Here is a 24,001-nt window from a genome sequence, read left to right as displayed (position 1 = left end):
AGGATGCACTGCTTTTCTCTGCCTCTCTCAGATGACCCCTTCAGGTCTGATTCTTTGGCTCACCTCCTAGACTTCTAACTCAGTACAGACAACATTTATTTCTGTTTATATCTCATTTCTAAAGTGTATCAGGGTTTCAAATTTTTTGAAGTTGAAGGGAAGAAGTTCATCTTAACATCTTTTTGGGTGATGATAAACCTTCATTCCTAGATTCAGTTGGTCATCTAGACAGTTGTTCTAGATTTTTTTTTTTTTGTCATCATATACACACAACAACTGTTACCTTGGGGGAAGTTCCTTAACAAGAATTGACACAGGGGATATGATAGGTTAAAAAAAAAGTTACAAAACAGTGTTAACACTGACCCCTCCCCCCTTTCCAAGCATAATTAAGTGCCTGAACTGGAAGGACTTGCCTGGCATCTTATGAACTCAGCTTCTATTTAGCGTTATTCCAGGAACTCTTGGGCAAGGTTTTAAAAAGTTCCATCAGCACCCATGTATCTTCTCTTTTGTTTTCTTGTTTCATCTTGGCCGTTTTTTCTTTTTGCTGCCACCCAGGTTCCCAAGACCCTACAGCTGCTCTTCAGGGCCCACTGAGGCTCCACTGAGCTCTGTCCTTCTAGGGCAGTGCTACTTGTTACAGTTTCCTCTCTTCACTGTCAGACTTTAAGTTCACACTTCTTCGAGGGCTACTGTTATTAACTGACTTCTAGAAGGGAAGAAATCTCATTAAATTAATCCAATTAGAATGAGTGACTTATTTAACTTATTCTATATACTGTCTCAAATGTATATAAGTTTTTAAAAAGAAACCCTTGAGCCAGATGCAGTGGCACACCCCTGTAATCCTAGTGGCTCAGGAGGCTGAGTCAGGAAGACTGTGAGTTCAAAGCCAGCCTTAACAATTTAGCAAGATCTTAAGCAACTTAGTGAGACCCTGTTTCAAAATAACAAGTATAAAAATAAAAAAGGGCTGAGAATGTGACTCAGTGGTTAAGCACCTACGCACCCCTGGGTTCAATCTCCAGTACCAAAAACAAAACAAAACAAAAGGCATTACCTCAAAGGAATGCAGTTTGAACAATGCATTGCATTTAGTGGGGAATGATTTGATATTTTTCAAATCATACCCAATTATGTGCATGCCTATTCCTTTTCCCTCCAGTGATCCTTGCTAGAATGTGTAAATGTTCAAGTTGATCTTTCATAAAAGAAACAATAAGCTTTATAAATATTATTTGATGTGAAATTCAAACACAGATACAAAGCATTTCAAAATCGACTTGGATGATTCTTATTTATGGGTGTCAGTCACTAAGGGCAAAGTTGAACTTAGGAGAAACAGGCTTAGTATTTAACCTCCCTTTCTACCTTAACAGTAATACTATACTAAGGGAATGTTTGGTTAGTGATGTGGGTTATTCTCTTTTCTTCTAGTTCTAATGCATACCATGGTGGTAAGGGATGTTTGAAAATGTTAGTGCATCTTTCAAAGTGACAAATATTTGTTGAAAGTATAGTATTTTCAGGGCAGCGTACAATGAATAAGACATGATTCTTATCCTCACACAGCTTATTAGAGGTCCTTGTGCCCAGAGAGAAGGCAGGATGTGATAAATGTTATATAGGAGGTACAAATAGCCTCTCTACGCTCCAAAGAGAAGATTAATTCTGTAAGGCAAAGACTGAAAAGACTTTACAAAGGGGTGGTATTTGAAGAATTGCTGTAATCTCACAATGTGGAGATGTTGAGCAAGGACATCCCAGATAAAGGGAGGAGTGTGAGCCAAAATACAAAGTCAGGAAAGGAGAGGATGTAGTTGGAGGGTCTGGATGCAAGAGCAGTCAACCAGGACTGTTGCTTAGGCGTTTTTCTGAGAAACAGCACACAGAAACTCCTTTGTTCCTTAGAAAATCTGTTCAAGAATGCTCCCTTTTTTGTTACTTAATGTACTTAAAGTTCAATTGTTTTCATATTAAATTGGTTTGGAGAATATAAAAACACCATTTGCTATCAATAAATAGAAAAAATTAGGAAATTGTTCATCTTTTATTATTAAATATTGCATCTTAAAGTCTCATGTTATCCAATGAGTTTTAAATTTTCTGTAGTTTTCGATTATATTCAGACTCTGCAAATGAGTTTTACAAGTAATCATTGAGTACCAATGTATACCAGCTGCCATTTTGTTTGCTGTTAATATTACAAAATCTTTGCCTTAATGGGACTTGCATTCTAGTCAGGGAGAGAGACTTTAAATGAATGAACAAATAAACAATTCATATATTGATAAGAGGTTTGAGCTTCTGCTAGGGCAATAAAGAATAGCAATTTATCTGTGGCTTAAAAGAATGACATTTATTTCCTCTCAGATCTGGGGTTGGCTATGGTGAATCTGTTCTGTGCTGAGTGGGTTTTGGTGTATACTATGTATTTATTATTCTAAGGCCCTGGTCAAAAAGGTATGTGCTTACCTCAGGCAATCTGTTTTCATGGTGAAGGTCTCAGGGGCACAAAAGGGCTGGTAAGATTTGACACAGCTCTTAAAGCTCATTGTCAATTTCAACCATATTTCAGTGGCTAAAGCAAGTCATGTGGCCAAATCTCAGGTCAACAAAATGGGAAAGCACACACCTTCCATGAAAGGGTTGGAGGGTGTGGGAAAGAGGGACCATTGCTGAAAATAATCCTATATACCTAAAAATAAGTGGATGAATTAAAAGCATGTCTTAAGAGTAAGGTATATCATAAAGAAAATAAACTCAGGTAATGAGATAAGGAATCTGATATTACAGCAAGAATTCTTTTTGGAGTCAAGGAAGAGGTGACTTTGAACTTTTTAATATATATAAATATATATGATATATATTTTATATATATAAATATACATATATAATATAATATAATATAATATATAAATTATATATGTATATAAAACTATATGTATATATAATTTTATATATAAAAATTTATATATAAAAATTATATATATATATATATATATATATATATATATATATATATATATATATAGAGAGAGAGAGAGAGAGAGAGAGAGAGAGAGAGAGAGAGAGTTGTTATTTGGTACCAAGGATTTAACCCAGGAGTGTTTAACCCCTGAGCTACATCCCCAACCCTATTTATTTATTTGAGACAGGGTCTTGCAAAATTGCTTAGATCCTCTCTAAAACTGCTGAGGCTGACTTTGAGATCCTCCTGTCTCAGCCTCCCAGTCACTGGGATTTGAGGCCTGCACCACCATGTTGGATGTGACTTTGAATTTGAGAGCTGAATTATGATCAACAACAGACCATGAGGAAAGCTGGGAAAAGGCGTTCTAGACTATGGCAGTAATAAATGAAAAGGTCCTGTGGTGTGCATAAGCTTGATTTGGTCAAAGGCTGGAAGGAGAGCCCAGTGTCACCAAAGCATGGCAAATATGGTGATTTTTTAGTCATTCAAAAAATGAGGAAATTTACCAGGAGGAATTTAGAATGGTAGGCAGGAGTCAGATTAGGGGTGCAGACCAAGTGCAGAAGATGAATTTATTTTTTATTGTACTGGGAAACCATTGGAAGTTCCAGTCAGGGTAGTGACAGAGTTTAATTTATGTTCTAAACAATCTGTCTTGCTGCTATGTGGATTGTGGACTGTGGGAATCATGTAAGTAAGGGTAGAAGTAGGGAGATGATTTAGAGAACTATTGGAGAAGTCCAGGGGAGAAAGGGTAGTAGTTGGAAAGAGGGGAGTGGGAACAGAGAAAAGGAGAAATCTAATATGTTACAAGTGTAATTGAATAGAATTCATTAGCTTTCTATTATAAGAGATGTGTGCTTTTGAAAAGTCAGAGTAAACGCCAGCAATCGTGGTGGAAGGGAAAGAGCACTGGGACTAGAGTCAAAAGATCTTTTTAAATCTAGGTTTTGCTTCTCAGGATATGGTTGACCTTGTGCAAGTTCTTCACCATTCTCAGCCTTAGTCTTCATAATTCCCATAAATAAATGAATAAATGAATGAATGAATAAATAAGTAAATGGATACAAAATGACACCAGAAGTCATGGTTTTTCAAACAATTAAATGCAAAAGAAATACGTAGAACAACAATCTATGTGAGCAAGGCTTGGCTTTGTTTGCTTTAACATGGTCATTTGATGGCATTCTTCAAAAAAGTTTCAGATTTAGGCAATTCCATAAGTGGTGCAATCTGGAAGATGTTAAAATAGTGGCAGTACTGATTTTTAAATTCACCTAAATTCAAATATCAGTGCTACATCACCCAGTCTACAGTCCTAAGAAATGCAGGAACAGCTGAATCAGTTTTTCCAATCACGCATTTATGATACACATTCTCAGCATCACCCTCTCATGGATTGACCTATATGCTGCTGCCAGGGATAAGGGATAGTGTGCCATAAGCCTTATCAGTTAATATAGCAATTTTGCTTGTAATGGAGTGATTAAGTCATTGTTTTGGTGAAAACACCTTAACGTTGAATTGAGCTGTTAGAGATTTGCAGGTAATGTAGCAATTTTTCAGAAAGGGTTCTGGCATTTTCTGATAACATCATCGTTTTATATCTAATTAATACTACTGCTATTTGACTGGTGTTTTTGAGACACAAGCTTCCACTATGTCATAAGTTCCAGATTAGGGAGAAAGGTGACACTTTCTTAAGTACCTGGATTTGTTTTTCTCTGTTTTATTCCCTTGTACTTGAGCTGGTCTTTATGTTATTATTAGTAGCGTTTCTTAGGATGAAAAGCACTGGCAATATATCCCAAGTAAACTTATTTACTAAGTAAATAAGTAGTTAATTCCAGTTGATTCTTCTAATAAAGATCCAGCTAATTATATTTATTTATACACTTTTGCAACTTTAAGGTTGATTATTTCAATGAGCCAACTTAACTGATAACCACAGTTTATGTATGTATATGTCAAGCAGATTCCAGAAAGAGGGGAAAAAAGTGAATCAGTTGGCTTAGAGCCCACACAGAGGGTGAATATTAAAGAAACCAACAGTAAATGTAGAGGAAAGAAAACCATTCCAACTCCTTGGCTTGAAGAGAAAGTAGCACTGTTGAAGCTTCATGGGAACTGGAGCTTTAGAGAAGGGATTCACTTAATATTGTAGTCCTAGAGGAATGTAACTTGGCAGAAATATGATCCAATATGGCTTGTTTCTCTTTCCAGCCTGTGGCTTCTTTTTGGTGATGCCCATTGGCTAAGCCCTACTGAGCCAGGAGCTCATCTGGGGTGAACCCTCAATCTGATCTTCCAAGAACTGAGCAGAGAAGAAAGAAGCTGAAAATGGATTTAATGAACTAAATGAACAATAACTGCATAATTTATAATCCTTAGCATTTATACTGTGCCCTGGAATATGCTCTCACTTATCTGAGTTTTAATATTTTACTAAACAATGGTTTCATTTACTTTGTAGGCTAATGTCAAAAGGGCCAACAACAGTATTATAGCTCCATATCTGAAATCAGCAGGTCATGAGAAACCCCCCATGCATGTGTTTCTGGTTCTTTACTGATTGTGCTGTGCAGGGACTTGGGAGTTGTGGATTTTGTCAAGTAAGCTTGTGACTGAAGCGAGTCACTGTTACTCTGTTTCCTCATTTGTAATATGAGGAAGATGCTTTATTCTTCTAAGCTGTGAAGATCACTGTAACCACTACTGAATCACAGATAACTTCTAGAATATATATTTAGAAAATGCAAATCCACAGCCAAAAATTTACGTGATAACGAAATCCATGTATTTGTTTTATCGCTGTTTAGGATTATCTGTAATATCACACTTAAAACAGCAAGGTTAGTTGCAAGTTGACAGAAACACAGATGTCTTTTGCACAAACAGTCTGCTATAGCCTTGTGATATGAAATTAAATGTAAACACTTGGAACCAATGGAAAGGGATTGCTGGAATTCCAATACTGCAAAGATGGTAGCTTTTTTTTTTTTTTGCTTGCAAATAAGCATCTGTAGAAGGTTAGAGATAATGTGTGTGAAGCTGTCAGCTACTTTCTGTGGTGTCAGTGCTCTCAAAACAGAGCTGCGTCTTCATTTCTTGCTCTTCATGGGGCAAGGGTTTACTTTCCTTGTAGGTGGTTGTTCTCTCTGTTTTGTGTTCCGTTCTATGTCAAACTTCTTTCTTCCTCTTCCTAATTCTCTGTGTTGTCAGGTTCTCATGCTTTTTTCCTAAGAGCAGACATAGATTGGCATGCAGTAGTGGCTGAGGGCTTCTAAAGTGCTTCTTGAGGCTTAGTGGAAGAACTCAAATGGGAGCAAAGTGTTTGCTGATGTGGAGACCTCAGAGTTAATGGAGTTGCTCAGTAAGAGAGAAGTTGGCTTTAAGGTACAGAGAGAGAGATATTAGAAAGTAGTAGATATAGACAGGATAGGAGTTTGGATTTTATTTTCACTGTGATAGGAAATCATCAAAAGCTGAAGAGTAACACAATCAGTCTCACATTTCACAGAGATAGGTCTGGTTGTTTGCTAGAGAAAGGTTTTGAGGGCAACAAGAGCAGAGGCAGAGAAAACCAGTTCAGAGGCTATTGCATTGACAAGATGAGAAATGATCATGGCTCAGAATACCACAGGTAGACATACCACAAGACAGACATTGATGTGGATGCTGTGTTGTGCCACTGGATTCCTCCTCAGGATGAAGCACTTCTTCCTCCACCTGCTGGGAGCACTGGCTGCTAACAATTCAGAGCATAGTCCACTTCCACAACTTGTCCTTTCCCAGCAAAGATGTCTCATCCAAGATCGTGCCTCTGGGTTGACCACACCCAGATCAATGAATGGGTGGTACAAAGGCCCCTGCCTTAATCCACAACAAATCTGAAAGATGGTTCTAGCTCCAGGGGGCGCCTTGGAATCAGCTGCAGCAGCACCACAGTTCAACCTCTTCCTCTCCCTTCCTGCTTCCCTATTCCCTTACAGACCTTGCCTCGAATAACCCAGCAAACTCCTTGCATGCAAATCTTTCTTCCACAGTCTATTTTCAGTATGAACCATGACAATCTGAGATCGATTCTGATGGCAAAGTTAATCGGATTTGTGAACAAATCAGAGAGGCCTAGATATGTGAGGAAAACAAGGAAAAAGAAAAAATCTGTTATGTCTGCCAGGTTTCTGACTTCCACAACTAGGAGAATGATTATTCATTCCACTGAGCTTGGAAACGTGGATGATCATTTGTGGGTTTTGAATATGTTTTGTTTCAGATGCACCATGATTTGCTTGCTCACACAATTGCCAATAGTATATAAATACGTGAGCATCTCCTTTAGACCTCTGGCCACCTCTCTCCTCCTGGCCATTATTGCTCTCCTGGAGTTCTGCAATAGCCCCTATTTATCTTTCTAGTTCCAATCACGTTCCTCTTACACCCATCCTCTGTTCTTTAGCTAGGTCAATATTATAAAACTTTATAACTTAAGTTTCATACTTGACATGTTTTTATGGCTTCAAGTCAAGATCCCTTAATCTGGCTCATACAGTCTGCCACCTGGACCCTGTGCACATCACTGGCCTTCTCTTTTCTGTCTTTTATACATGTCACCCTGAGTTCTTTCATGTCTTGTTTTGCCTCATCTCAGGGCCTTTGCACATGGTATTTCCTCAGTTGCTTTCTTACCACTTCCTACTCTCCCTGAAAGTGTTAACTCCTGCTCATCTTTTAGGACCTATTTCGTTGTTATCTTTCCAGAGAGGATTCTCTGTCTTGGAAGACCCCTCTGTGATATATTTTCAGCGCTCACTATACTTTTCTTATCATAACCCTTATTATACTTCTGTTTTGACAAGGTCCCTGGCAACTTATTTCCACATTCAGGAAAAGACAAGTCTGGTCTAAATTCACATAAAATTCTGTTTTATTTTTCCATGGAGTCCTGTTTCTTCTCCTAGTCTCCTTTTGTCATCAAATCAAAAAGCACTTAAAACTGCTGACAACTCCCGATATGAGACCCTGGGGTATAACTTTCCATTAAAATTAGCTCTAGGTCAGATAAAACTTAATGAATTTGTCTCTTTACAACTCACTTTCCCCTCCTCTCACGGATATGGTTAAACCAAGGATCCTGATAGCAAAAGCAGATTCCCTTCCTTGTTCAATTAAGACCCCCTAGGAAGAAGGGGGAGTCTCTAGCATCTGCCTCCTGTGCTCTCCTTTACTGAACTTTGCTCTGCATGAACATATCATCCTGGTTACAAATGTCCCAAAGCAGTGCTTATAATGTTTTTAAGGCACACCATCTCTTCTGTATGAGGCTTTCTAGCTGTGATACATTATATCACTTCATATTTTTACAACTCATTAGAAATTTCTTCATCAGAGGTGACCCTGCCTAGACACCTATCTCTCAAATGCTGAGAGGGTAGAGACAGGACAGAGATTTAGGGTTCTGGCTATTAGGGTTGCACTTGAACATGGATTTCAGCCTTCCTTATGGACTTACCAAAGAACTCTAGTGCTCTTCCTAGAGAAGATGTATGGGTAACTAAAGGCTTAACAATTACGGACTTAACTTTCAAACATCAAAAATGTTAGGGGCTACTTGATAGTTGTAATACTGAAACATGCTCTTGATGTCCACCTTCTGGATGGCTTCTTTCATTAGAAACTGTGTTCAGAGATCTCATCTAGATCCTGCCCCTCAAACTCTAGGCTCTAATCAGAATGGGTTTGGTGGATGTAGTAAAGATGGCAACCATATGCACTCAATGATAATTTATAGCCTGCATCCAACTAACATTATGCTTTACAGGTGATTTTTTTGAGAGCTTTCCTTGGTGATAGGAAAGGCAATATCATCCTGGACTTCCTTAACTGAGAAGTAGACACCAGTCCTCAAATTGTACTCAGTGATTGCCTGGCCTCTGGCAAAGTAACCAGTCTGGTTTCCATATGTGTGAAGACTTTGCACATGGCCCTAGATCTCATCCATGTATCCCTATTGATAGTGGCTTAAATTGTGCCCACCATGAAAGATGATGTCAGAAAACTTACAGCAGAAGTCTGTAAAACTATCAGAGGTTCTTGTCTTTGGGGAAATAAACTTAGAAGAAGATGGGCAGGGACAATTTTTTTTTTTAGAGACAGAGAGAGAGAGAGAGAGAGAGAGAGAGAGAGAGAGAGAGAAGAGAGATAGAGAGAATTTTCTTAATATTTATTTTTTAGTTTTCGGCGGACACAACATCTTTGTTTGTATGTGGTGCTGAGGATCGAACCTGGGCCGCACACATGCCAGGCGAGCGTGCTACCACTTGAGCCACATCCCTAGCCCAAGGTACATATTTTTTTATGGCCAAACTATAGAATTCCTTGTTTCTCAGAGAACACCAGAGTCAATAGCAACCCAGTCATTTTCCTATTCATCTCAGATTGTCCTCCTCTGTGGAGGTGAGACCCTGCAGTTTGTAGTATGTTTCTCTAGTACTCAGCAGAGCATCTGGCCTCAAGAATTCACTCAATAAATATTGATGCTGTCTCCTACAGATTTAAGTGGGATGTATCTCCATTTGTGCTTCATTTGGGCCTAGACTTGAGATTGGGTAGTTTATCTTAGCTGTTTCTCCTCCTTATTCCCTTGAGGTTCTGTCTCTTCCAAACTGCTCTACCCATCATCAGGGAAAGATTTTCAGTCTGAATCCTACTACTACAACACTTGCTCCATTTGGGTTCTAGACTAGAGTCCACAGGGAGCACTGTCCACTCTCTTTTACTACATTACACATCACTGTAACTATATTCATTGTCTTTCTTCTGTAGAGATTATAGTCCTCTTGAAGAAAAGTGTACTACTTTTGCATTGGCAGTGTCTTGCCAGGTCCTGGCATCTGGTAAAAGCAATGGAAAACTTGAATCCCTAGAGGAATTAAATTTGATAAAATAATTGAATGACCCTGGGATAGATCCTTTACTATTCTAGGCCTAAATATTCCCACTAGCAAAATTCTGATGAGGTTGAATTCTGATCTCTAAGATTTGATCTGAACCTTAGAATGAATGATTTTCCTTCTTGAGGTAAATCATTTTAGATTGCTTGAGCTTCTTAGCCTTTCTAAGGGCTTTATTATTAATCAACAAGGATCAACAAAATAACATGCAAGAAGTTGTGGAGGATACTAATTTTGAAAAATTCATTTTGCATCTCAATTCGTACATCTTATTTTCCTCATTTTTGCCTAAGTGGCTGATAGAATGCCAGCTTTCTTTGTTTTGAGTATGGGAATATTAAAGTAACATACTATTAATTTTCTTCTGTCACTGAGAAATATGAAGCTTCTAATTCAGCTGTGCTGACAACCATATTTGAAAAATTGCTTGCATTCTTTATATATAGAGAGTATCAGGTATAATTTGTTCAGCAACAGTCACTTTTTAAAAATGAAATAAATAAATAAATTATTTTTGGTACCAGGGATTGAACCAGGGGTGCTGAACCACTGAGTCACATCCCCAGCTCCTTTGTATTTCATTAAAGACAAGGTCTCACTGAGTTCCTTAGGGCCTTCTAAGTTGCTGAGGTTGGCCTTGAACTAGTGACTCTCTGCCTCAGCTTCCTGAGCCGCTGGGATTATAGGCATGTGTCACTGTGCCTGGCTAAATATTTATTTTTAATGTACAGTTTCACTTTGCATCTTTCTATTATGAGTTTGATTTAAAGCATTTCTAACTGTTGCAATTCCTCTATTTTATTTGGATGTTGTCTTATGTGTTGATCTAACTTGTACCTCATTCATAGGCTGTGAGTGGGCGAGTCCAACAAACACACAGTCAATTTGACTATCTCTATCTCTGGATTTAGCATGATCTTAAATAAACCTGACAATCAAAGGAAAGTAAAATTCTCTTCCAAATGTGCTTTTGTTTGGGCTACTATTTTTAGAGGAATTAAACTAGTTCTATTTATTTGTCTTCCATTAGTGAGATGATTTTCCTCATAAGGACATTTCTTCCAACTTCCAAAATCTTATATAGTAAACTAGAAACACAGTAAATCTAGAGTTGTTAATATTGTCCCATTTCCTTTATCTGCAATTTTTTTTTTATGTGGAGGCAGTGGGGATAAATGGAATGACTTCTGAAGTGACACATGAAATCCATGCTATCCTATGAACACAGGATAAGGTGAAGAAAGCACAAGACCAAGTATATAGAGATGGATCACACCTTGTCTCTTCAAGTTACTTCCTTATATTTATGTATTCATTATGAATCTAATTGTGCATCTCTGTTTATCAGTGGCTGCTCAATACTGGGTTTTGAAATTATTCTCCTTTCTTGCCCTATTTAAAAAATTTCCTTGTGTACATGGTAGATTTATAAAATCTATTTTTTTTCTATTTGTTTCACTTAATCATTACATTCATATCTATGTTGTCTTAAGATAATATCCAAACAGGAAGAAATTCTCTTTTTGCGAGTAGGTGCAATAAGAATCCCATATATTATAAGAAAAATTTCTGCTACACTATTATCATTCAAGCAGTCACATAGGTGTGGGTATGAGAACTATGATGAGAAGAAGCCAAGCGCTATTTAAGAAGCAGATAGAATGAGAATGAAGGGAATTAGTAGTGGGATGAATTTTGCCGTGTACACCATGAGTGAATGATGATGGAACCCCAAAAGATTCCTATCACTCAGGTGTGTGGTGCTTCTTTGGACTGGAAAATGCCTTCTGCTCTACAGGCCTCATTAGCATCACATCTTGAGCTCCTGTTCATAACGCCCAAATGCGGCTGAGTGCTGCCGTGGGCCTCCCGGCACCTGCCATGTGTGGATCACTGATCAGAGCCCAGATTTCATTGTCTTTGAGTTTCCACCTATCAGTTCAGCTGGGGAAGGGAAGTGATGTACACAGAGGCAAAGACAGTAAACAGTGTTTGGAGGAAGTGCTGGATCAAAAGTCCTGTCGTCCTTTGTCTTCACAGAGCATAAATGACAAGGGCAGGCTCTGTGAGGGTTCCCTGCATCTCCCCATCCATGAATGAGCTGCATGCATTCCCAGGGATGAATGGCGCTGCTTCTGCAGAGCCTGCCCTGTCACTCTGTGCTGTCAGTAATAATACCAATTACTGTCAGTTTTAATGATGGCTTTTGAGACCCAAGGGGGACCAGTGTTCTGGATACTGAAATAGGAGTTTGGATTTCTATTCAAATCATGAGAACAAAAAAATGAGAATTCTTCTAGATGTGAACAGAGAGTGAATGGCTCAGTCATTGGACCACCATCAACAATATTTTTGTCCACACATGACTAATACTTATTCTCTGGGGAAGTGTTTTTGGTAAGTAGATTTTGTGGTCTGAATTTGCATGTCAGATAAGAGTGCCCTCAACTGTGTTCTCTTTCTATTTTGGCACAAATGAAAGCACAGGGTTGGAATACGTTTTCCAGAAGTGGTGCTGGATTGTGCTAGGCTATTAACTCTTCTTTTAGATAGACTACCCACATTTACATTTTATCTGGCTTGAGTTTATATGCAGCTTTTGGCCATTGACAAAAAAGATTTGGGGTTTGCACTTGTGAACTGTGTCTCTTTAGAACGTGATTCTAAGTGATTCATCTGGCTGATGTGTTCTTAGTATGGTCTAATTCCTTGGCAAGAAGTATTTGCCTTCCTTTAATTATCCTTCTATTTAGGGAAGGAACTGAACTGCCCAAATGACAAAAATGAAAAGTATTATCTCTATCCAACACAGGTTTCATATTCAATGCTGATAATCCAGTAGCATAGAGATGGTTACAATTATAACCTAACACGGAGAAACACTTTTGTAAGCAGAGATTCAATCCTGGTATTGAGAATTCATTCAAGCCATGAAACTGGTTTATTTTTTGCAAGTCGAACTAGCACAGGGAACTGACTAGGCACGAAAAGACCCAGGCACATGAAAAGAATTCATGAAGTTATTTTGTGTGAAAAGGGGAGCCACTACTTTCTCATTTGTCAAAGTCTTGGGGAAATCTGTCACAATACAATTCTCGTTTTTTGTAAAAATACTATACACTAGCAACAATATGGTCTGCTCTTTCAATGCAGAAACAAAATGGATGATTTTTGAAGTCTGTTTAAAGACTGAATCTATCCAGACCTAAAAAGGAGTCAGGTAACATTTCCATTTTGTCCTCTGATATATTATTCTCCCTTTCTGAACACTGTGGCAGAGTCTGAGAGGGTTTGTTGGACTGTCTTGGGATGACAGGCTTCCCTATTTTACTGCGTTCAGGGGTGAGCTTGGCATGATTCTCAGATTTCTGTCAGAAGTATAATTTAGGACTCAGGATGGATTTTAAGACTCAAACTAAGACACTTTAAAAGAATCTGCCCTACCAAAACTTCTGTAAATATAAAAACGAAGTGGGTATTTATCAGCAATTTGAATAAAATACCAAAAGCTACATTGAAGTACCAAAGATGTTACTGAGAAAATGAATACATCACTTACTTTTTAATCTTATAGCTGTATTTTCAACAGACTTTGCTTAAGTCTGGTAATAGTACCATTTTTCCTCCCTATTTAAGTCAGTTACTAACAGTATCTATTAGCATATGCTGGTATTTCTGATATGTGTGTGTGCATATATATATATATATATATATATATATATATATATATACACATACACACACATATCTATCTATCTATCTATCTATCTATCTCCTTTCACACACACATATATACTGACACACACATAAATATACACACATATGCCAGGCAGGTGTGTGTGTGTGTGTGTGTGTGTGTGTGAGTGTGTGTGAGTGTGTGTGTGTGTGAGTGTGTGTGTGTGAGTGTGTGTGTGTGTGTGTGTGTGTGAGTGTGTGTAGGATTGGGGAGGGATTTGGGGGAAGAAAGAAGTGGAAATGATGACAAGGACAATTGGTTGGTATCAATTTCTTGCCTGGGGTTGAGGACTAAAATTTTGAGCTCTTAAAAGTTAGAATTTGAGAAGCAGTGGGGAAGAACCATTTAAAGAGATTCTAAGAGATTCGGAGTACAGGAAGGATTCTTTTGGGGACAGGTATCAGAGAGTGGAATGGTATCAAGTGCAGAAGATAGTCAATATTCTCTCCAATTGAGAGGCGGAAGCTCTGGAAATATACATTGTCCTGCTCATGATGCTGCTGATGGTCTCTGGAAGAGGTGGGGATGGGGTGGGAGTGGCTTCCCTGAGTGGCTTCTGGCAGTACATTCCAGTGAGTGGGATAGCTTAGGACAGGAAGATTGGGTGCAGGATGACTGAGGCACCAGTACTCCACCCAGTGAGTACTCTGCCCAGTGTTCTGTCAATCACAGTTTCCACCTGGCTGCTAGGAACACAAATTATTCCTTACCCTGTGTGAGTTCTAGGGTAGCTCTTTCTCTAGCTTTGGTAGTTTTCTCACATATCTGCATAGGTCACTACTCACTTGATGATTCCAAAGTTATCCTGCGCTTGTCTCTGAAGCTCTCTTTGTGCAGCTCCCTCTTCTTTGCTCTGCTGTGTACACTCTGATTGCCCAGGTTGCTTGGTTTCTTAACTCATCTCCTTATCTTAGAAATATAGTCTCTTCCTGGGTTCTCCTTGTTGCCTAGAAACTCTTACTGGCCCTTTGTTTTCCTTCTCTCAGAGAACACAGTGTTGCACCACCTGATGTCCATTGTCAAACAACCGTTGTTTTCACATATTTTCCCCAGTGTTCTGGGCCTGAGTACATATTTGGCTCCTTGTTCCATCTTCACTAGATGTAGAAAATAAATTCTTCTGGTTGTTATATGAACTTTCACTCTTCCCCAGAGAAATACACTATCTTTTTCTTCCAGTATTATTTGCCATATACTCATTCTTGGAAAGACAATCCAGACAAAAGCTGTGTCAAGACAAGTTGAAACACTATGGAGAATAGCTCCTAAACAGGGAGCTTTGTTAAATGACTTGGATAAGAGCTTTTGGTACTATAGTTATCTGAGCTGTTTTTTCAATCAAATATTGAGAGATACAATTACCTGTAAAGGACGACTTAAAATAAAGACTAGATTCAGTTTGGCAATGAATAGCATTTAGGACATACACATTGATTATTTCCTATTTCCTTGGTTTCAACAAATAAGATTCTTTATAAGCATTAGGAAGTACTTAATGGTTCAAGGCAAATTACCAAGCAAGGTAGGGTTCTGCTTTTTTGGAGTTGATATAGGATCTTAATTTCAATGTGAGCACATATTCACTATGTAGTGTCCAACACAGTAACAAGTTACTGAACTTCAAACTGTACAATGATATTGTTGAGTGCAGAAAATGGTCATTTCTAATTTAAATTGTATGTGTCTCACTACCAAGCTGGGTATTTGCTGAACTGGAGAGGTAAAGCTGTAAAAAAGGCTGTCAACGGGCAGAGAGGGTCTTGTGGGAGAATTTCTTGGGCTCTGATAAGCCTTCACATGTGATGTGTGAAAGAAAGAATTCTAATTATGTGAAACAGAGTAGATCTGCCATGATTAGACTTGATTAAAGAAACAGAGCTGATAATGTTGACCTCATTATTTGGCAAAGTCCTATAGGAAACCAGGACTATTATGCAGAAATATCTTGACAATGCCAAAGCAAGCCAATAGATACCATTAAAAGCTTTAGTTGACCCAAATAACAATTTAAACACATTACATTCTCTAAGGAGGCACGTTCAAGACAGGCTCATGACAACTATAAAGACATTGTCTCTCTTGTATGGCTTCCTGCTACAGCAGAATTGGAAGGGCTTACATTGGTAAATGGCATAAAGGGTAAGTTAATATCTGTTTTACCTTTAATGACCCTGGAGCTTTTTGTTCACGGAGAAGTTGATAACTCCACATCATCCAGGACCTCTTATCTTTGGATAAGTGGACACAGGGGATGTTTCAGGAAGCTTGTGAATTCATGTAAAATTTAGCAAGTTTGGATGCATTGCATTTTTGTGGGGAGTAACCTTCATCAGATTCTTTTTCTGTTTTTTTTTTTTTTTAATACTGGAGATTGAACTCAGGGGGCACTTGACCACTGAACCACACCCCTAGCCCTTTTTAATATTTTATTTAGAGACAGGGTCTCACTGAGTTGCTTAGCACCTTGCTGTTGCTGAGGTTGGTTTTGAACTTGCTCTCCCCCTGCCTCAGCCTCCTGAATGGCTGGGCTTCAGATTCTTTTTAAAAGTTTTTTTTTTTTTAATTATTTGTTCTTTTTAGTTATACATGACAATAGAGTGTATTTTAACATATCAAACATACATGGAGTATAATTTCCCATTTTTGTGGTTGTACATGATGTGGAGTTACACTGGTCATGTAATCATATGCGAAAATAGGAAAGTTATGTCTGATTCATTCTATTGTCTTTCATATTTCCATTTCTCTCCCTTCCCTTCATTCCCCTTTTTCTAATCCATCCCCCCAACACTCCCTGATGATTGTGAGTTAGCATCTGCATATCAGAGAGAATATTTTGCCATTGTTTTTTTGTGGGGGGAGGCTGCATTATTTTACTTAGCACAATAGTCTCCAGTTCTATCCATTTACTGGCAAATGCCTTAATTTCATTGTTCTCTACCTTCATCAGATTCTTGAAGGATTAATTCAGATTAAGGAAGGACTTTGTTTCCAAATCTAGAGTGGTCAGAGATTTAACTCAGAGACATTTGACTAGGCAATTCTGCACATTCTCATAGGTATTTTGAATGAAAATCCTTCACAGGGAAGGATTTTTGTCACAGGGAAAGACAAAAACCAGGAGAGAGAAGAATGAGGAAGATTAAGAAACCAAATCAACAAACCAAATCAACAAGAGCAGCAACAAAACTACAATTAATTTGAGAACAGAAAATTTTGTTTGCCACTTTTTGTGTAATGTAATTATCTGGCACCTAATAGACAAATCATTCTGGAATTGTTTTTTTTTTTTTTGAGATGGGCAACTAGGGTACCAAAGAAAATAATTTTAGAAGTTGATGAATTTAAAAGTAAACCTTGAGAACTCTGTTGAGGGTTACACAGACAGGCCTTCTCTGTTTACATAGGCCTCCATCACCACCTCCAGCATTTCTAAAACAGTTCAACTCAGAGACCACACTGAACTGAACTCCAAGAAAAGAAAATTGAATAAAGGAGAACCTCACAGAACTTTCCTGAGTGATGTGCCCTGACCTTTGTCAAACTGTTAACTTATATGAGTTCTGTCTTTATGCTGCTTTTATGACGGGGATCACTTATTACTTCCAAATATGGACACAGCTTTTGAGACATGTTTCAAACTCTCTTAGTTTGGAAATAATTGAATAATTTCTCCAAATTTATTTTCTATAAAAAACACAATACAAGAGCACATGTTTTTATTACTGGCCACTAAACAAAGCAATTTCATATTATTAGAGAAAATTATTAAGATAATTAGAGGGTATTTAATGATTAACTGGCCTATAGGAATCATATACTGGTCCGAAGTATGCTGGGAAGTTGCAGAATACTGCTGATTTCTTCAGTCTATGTAAAAATAGTAAAACCCAATTAAAGAGGAGAATATGAAACTATATAGACTTCCGTTTTTAATTACCATTAGTCTGGCTTATACCTTGGAACTCTTTTCTAACATCCTGCTTTAGGTCCTTAAAATGTACTCTTTTGTCTGCCTGGAAAGCTGTTTCCCTAGATGTTCACATTTGGGATATTGGTCTAAAGCCTTCTTCTTAAAGATGCTTTCTTTCTCTGGGTACCTTAAAAATAGTAATCTAAATTACTGAAATTTTAATAATATCTAAAGCATTGCCTGCATCTCTCTCTCCTCCATGCTGTTTGAGCACTTACTCTCATACAAAAGCAGCTACTCAACTTTTGCTTTTTGAATGGTGTCCAGGACACTGAAGTTCCCCATTGGTTGAGAGAATGAATATGTGGAGTTTTATCCAAATATTTGGGAATAGTATTTTTAGAATAAATCCATAATTTATTTTTATTTTTTTAAAATTATTGTTTCTTTTTGGTTATACATTATAGCAGAATCCATTTTGATATAATTATACAAACATGGAATATATTGAATATATCTTATTCTAGTTAGAGTTATTTTCTTATGGATGTATATGGTGGTGGGATTCACTGTGTTGTTTTCATATAGATACACGGGAAAACTATGTTAGGTTTATTCTACTGTCTTTCTTTTGCTTATCCCCCCCTTCCATTTCCCATTGTCGAATCTACTGCATTTGTATTCTTCTCCTCACTGCCCCCCTCCCCACCTTATTCTGGGTTAGCTTTGACATATCAGAGAAAACATTTGACCTTTGATCTTTTTTTTTTTTTTGGCCTGGTTTACTTCACTTAGCATGATAGTCTCCAGGCCCATCCGATTGTTGGCAAATGTCATAAAGTTATTCTTCTTTATGGCTGAATAATAATTCATTGTGTACAGATACCACATTTTCTTTATGCATTCATCTGTTGAAGGGCACCTAGGCTGGTTCCATAGCTTGACTCTTGTGAATTGAGCTGCTATAAACATTGAAGTGACTATGTCACTGTAGTATGCTGATTTTAAATACTTTGGGTTTATACTGAGTAGCAGGATAACTGGTTCAAAATGTGGTTCCAGGGATTAGTATCTTTAGATACATTGTATAATTGCCCTTCAGCTATAATAAAATATGTCAGCTTGTTTGTACTGCATATTGAGTATATTGGCTCTTTCTTGAAATAGTTTTTAAGAAGTTAGTTTTCATGGTAGGCAATTATTGGAGGGAATAGCTAAATACTCTAGTATAGTTTGAATTATTGTATTTACTCATATCTATAAAATATAATTGTACTTCTTAACTTATTCAATAGCTTAAGCTTCTAACTTTTATTGTTTAATGGTTTCTTTTCCCTATTAATTTGTGTTCACTCACTTATCATTATTGCAAGAAAGTAAAGACCAAAGATCTAAGTTATCTCTTTCTTATCTCTACCCCACATAATCTCAAAATCAAGATAAAATAAAGAATAATTGAAATAATAAAGAAAAAATTAGGATACATGGAAAATATGAGTGGAAGTATGAATCACCAAAAGTGAAAGTTATTAAATTGTTCATTGTTTTATTTTTTGACTCCAGAAACTCAATAGCTAAATTTAGAATTCAAAAGTTTAATAAACTCAACTTAGATGATATTTAAGGTAAGATTTGACCTGCATCATTTAGATGATTTGTTTTATTTTTATTCTTAAGCATCATACTTCATATTCTGTTATCATCTTTAAATTACTTTAAGAGTTATTTGAAACACATAGGGCGTAGTGTCAATTAATAAAAAAACATGAGTTTCATTTCAGGATAACTGTACATAATTTTGTATTGTTTATTTTAATGTTCATGGTGATAAATTGTATAATAATTTATGATCATCTGAATATAGAAGATGAACCAAATAACATTACATTATAGGACCATAATAATTTTATGGTCATTTTTTAATAGAAAAATTTCAGTTCTGAGCAAAGATTTTTTTCAAATCATCAACCTTTGTCCTTCTTCTTGATGAAATAGGGTGAAACTTGAAAACAATAATTGAGGAGAAAGTTAAAAATGGCTTAGTCACAGTGATCCCAGTGGTCTGAGCTTGCTGTCAAGGTTTGCTGCTGACATTTTTTTCATTATCTGTCATCAAGGAGAAGAGAAATACGGTTCCTATAAATTATGTTGTAGAGCAATTGCAGCAGAAAAATGGCAGCCATTATTTTATCAAATTACTTTTTATCTACAAGACCGCTCTCCTTGCTGCCATGGTATTGTAAATTAGGTGGTAATGTTTGAAGAAAGGAGTTGTTACTTAGTTTCTAATCTCTACTATCGCTGACAAAATAACTTTGTCTTTTAAGTAAATCCCATAATATCTCATTGGTGCTCTGCAGTCTAGGTTACTGCCCTGTTTGGTGCTAATACATTCTCATAATAAAAATCAGTTCAAATAAAGGTTTCATTTCATTAATATTATGGGACTATGAGTTAGCCAAGAATTATTACTTACTTGAAGAATGGTTAATTTCAGAAAGGGTATTTAAAACTCCAGGTAGATCCTAACTTCCAACTGAATTTACTTCTGTGAGCTAAAATTATAATCTAGGCTTCAGAATTCTTCATAAATATTATTTAGCTAAGGAGAGAGGTAGGTTTAGTGGGAAAAAATGCTAATGCTTTCTCAGGGTCTGTAACATGTTAGGTGTTTTTCTTATTTAATGCCACAGCACAATACCTTGTAGGTGTCCAGCAGCTGTATTATTTCACTCATTTTTTAGATAAGGAAAGTTTTGCCAATGCCCAATCATATAGCTTCAAAGAAACAGACTTGAGGCCTCTCAGATGCCAAAGCTATATTTTTATATTACCTATCTTAGTAGTTCTGGCTGCATAAAAATTACCATAGACTGAGAAGCTTAAATAACAGAAATTTATTTCCTACAATTATGGAGGCTGAAAGTCTGAGATCAGGGTGCCAACACTGTCAGGTTCTGGTAAGGCCCTTCTTTTGGGTTGCAGACTACTCTCTTCTTGTCCAATTCTCACATTCTAGAAAAAGGACAAGGTTTGTTCTCTGGGACTTCTATTTCAAGGGAAAAATCTCATTTATGAGGGCTCTACCTTCATGATGTAATTACCCCCAGAAGTCCCTACCTCCTAATACTATACCTCTAAGGGTTACAAGTTCAATCTCTGAACTTGGGGGAGGGGACAGGAAAATTCTGTTCATTGCACTGTCCCTATCATTATTACACAATTTGTTGATAGGGAACTATGGGAAAGGCAGGAATAATTATGTTTATTGAGTTCATCATGTCTTTAAGAAGAGGAGAGGATCCAACATGTCTTTAAGAAGGGGCATGATGTAGAGTTCAAGGTGATGTATGAAAATAGCTCAGGAAGGACCCAAGTCCTTATTGAGAAACCAGGCAGGCGAACAATTTAACTACAAATAAGCCCCATTGGTTTCTCTGTAAAATGAAGAAATTGTTTTCAATATTTCAAGTTCTTTTCTAAGACTGTATTACTTTGATTCTATGATTTTGAAAGATTATTCTTGGCATAGCTATCTTGATTTTAGATGAAAAGAGAAAAAGTCTTAGAATGAATGTATGAAAATCACAAAGAAAATTCTTGTTTACTTGAAGGCAGGGTTATAACCAGAGGCCATGGAAACATCTTTGGATTTTTAAAAATTTGAAGGACCCACTCTCTTGGAGCATCTTGAGGGCAGAAAAATCATACATTACAAACTTGCTATTCATGTAACAAATACAATTCTGAATCCTTCCTGTGTGCAGAGCACCATGGGAACACATAAGATATAACCACTGTCTTCAAGGAGACCAGGATCTACTGGAGGAGTTAGATGTGTAAACACTAATAGAATATTGTGCAGCATTGGTACAACAATGCATTTATCCCATTGAAGTGGGCAAAGGAACAATTTAGAAACTCAAAAGTGATTCAGACTAGCCCTCTCTTTTTTATTTGCTTCAGCCACATGAAAGTTCCTCAAAATCTCAAGCAATGCTTTAAACACATTATCTCTTATCTATTTTCCTTACAAATTCCCAACTCTTTTCAAAATTTCTTCAAGTGGTACCCCTGGACATCTTGTGTCTCTGACACCCCTGGACATCTTGTGTCTCTCTGCCTTCTTTCCTTCTCGTTCTCTCTTATGTACTGATTTTATAAGACAAAATTCAGAAGATTTCAGTCGGAGAGGGGAAAATCAATCTCTGGGGACAGAAAAGAAAAAGTTTCTAAGCCAGCAAAGACAGAAGCTCCTACAGCTGTAGGGATGCAGCTGTAGTGTAGCTTGTACCACCTGCATTGTCTCCCTTTTTCTCTGGCACAAACCTTCAATCTCTGCACATCATGCTTCAGGTGGTTTGTGGGACTAACACTATCCCCTACCAGTCACAGAGATAGAGGGACCCTAGGACTGGCCATCAGATTCCTTTATTCCCCTGGCCAAGGTCATTGGTTCCAGAACATGTACATGGCCAAAGTGGAGTCAATCAGAAGCCTTCCGAGAAATTGGATAAATCTCTTTCTTTCTTTGTGTGTCACAAGCTCTAAGGGTCATGCAGTGTGAAATTGTACCTGTTGGATGCAACAGGCTGCCTGCAGAATAAAATTGATTAAATAGGAAAATTAGAGGAAGAAAATAGACAAATTAACTGCAGGCAGAATGAATTTCTGGAACTAGCAGTATCTGAAATTGATGCATTCCTGTTCCTTCTAATTGCATGAACTTTTTAATTCCACATTTTTTTCTTCAGTGAGTATAAATTGATTTTTTTTTTTTTTGCCTGTTAAAATGGAGAGGTCCGGGTAATGCTCATCTTCAGTTGTGGTTGTGGAAAGTTTCCTATATTAATAATTGTTGTCCAGTTTCACTTACCCTTGGCTCATTCTTTGTAGTCCAGAGCATCCAAATTTCTTTATAGCTCAAGCTCCTTTCTCCTGATTTTTAGTAGAGCTTAGTTTACAGGTCTGTGTTCTCTCTCCCTTTTCTGTCACTGGAGGTGCGCATAACATCTCTCAGTCTCCTCTATGGTGGCTGCAAAGTAGACACTGCCTGAGTTCAGTGCAGTCCCTTCTTGAAAACCTTGGGGGTAGGGAAGGATAACGTCTCAAAAGCAAACCTGAATTTTTTGTATTTAATCTCCTTTCTTTCATGACTAGTGTTTTATCTCTATAAGAGAAAGAAAAAAAAAAGAGAGAGAGAAAGGAACAGGTGGAAAAGCCCTTTTTGACTCAATAAACCAAGACACTAAGGCTATCCTTATCAGCTACACTGGATGTGTCAATCCTCTGGGAGTGAATGGAGGAACAACTAAGCCATTTCCACTTATAATCCATTCTAATCAAGTACCCAGTCTTAAAATCAAGCACTTTCCCTGGAGGGCTCCCTGATTATCACTGGAACCACCCCTGCCTTTTCTTTCCTGCTGAGATTTCATCTATTGGGCTTTGTCTTTGGAGGGAAAGAGACACTTTCTTCCATACCTAAGACTACTCAGAGAGTGTCACATCTGAGTCTGACTCTCACTCTGCCTGGCTATAGAGTAGTCAATTATCAGTCCAGTCCTTATTAAGTTCAGTATTGGGTAAAATTTGTGTGGCTCTCTGAAAAAGTAATGAAGAATAAGGTTGCTTTTTAAGGACTAAACTATATCTAGTCTCTATACAAACTGGACTTAGAAATTCTGGGGCTTCAGTTTCACTTTAAACTTCCCAAATGGACCACACATTATAGTTCTTTTTTGGATGAAATAGGAAGACCAAATAATGGTTTCCCTGTACATTGACACATGGTAATGAATTTTGCATGTAATCATTTTCCATGGTGTCACTGTCAGGGCAGCAGGATACAGTCATATGGATATGCTAGTTTTTATGGCTTCAAGTTCATCAGGAATCCTTAGGACATAAAATTTTCTCACAATCCTATCAAGGACTTTGCCTCTTATCCATCCTTACTTTTATCCATGATGTGCTTGGATCATGACTTAGGGGGCTTACTCCAGACTCTAGAATAGTACTTTCCACATTTTTCTTGAGTTTTTGGTAGTTAATATCTGTGTCCATGGTTCCAACTCCTGTGGAATATAAGTGGAGTAGCCATGGTCATAGCTCTCTGAGTCTGATTTTTTTTTCCCACAGAGCTATGCAGCTGGTATAACATCTACCTCCCCCTAGTGTTCAAAATTGAATTTATCTTTTTAAGAAACAGCATCTTACCATGTCAGTGAGAATCAATTTTTAGTTTGCTATCTCAGATTAGTATTTAGATATTCACAGTTTACTAGACCTGTAAAGTTTAGGTCTTTAGTTGATAAAATTCTTCCTGAACAGTGCTATTGTCCATAATGTGTAACTCTGATTTTAGTGACCCCCATGACAAAACTTAAAGTGTTTTTATGTTAATGTAATTATTTTTATTG

Source organism: Ictidomys tridecemlineatus, chromosome 2 (genome assembly GCF_052094955.1).
Source record: "Ictidomys tridecemlineatus isolate mIctTri1 chromosome 2, mIctTri1.hap1, whole genome shotgun sequence".
Lineage (NCBI taxonomy): Eukaryota > Metazoa > Chordata > Mammalia > Rodentia > Sciuridae > Ictidomys > Ictidomys tridecemlineatus.
The sequence above is the reverse complement of the archived record's forward strand: the minus strand, read 5'-3'. Positions refer to the sequence as shown.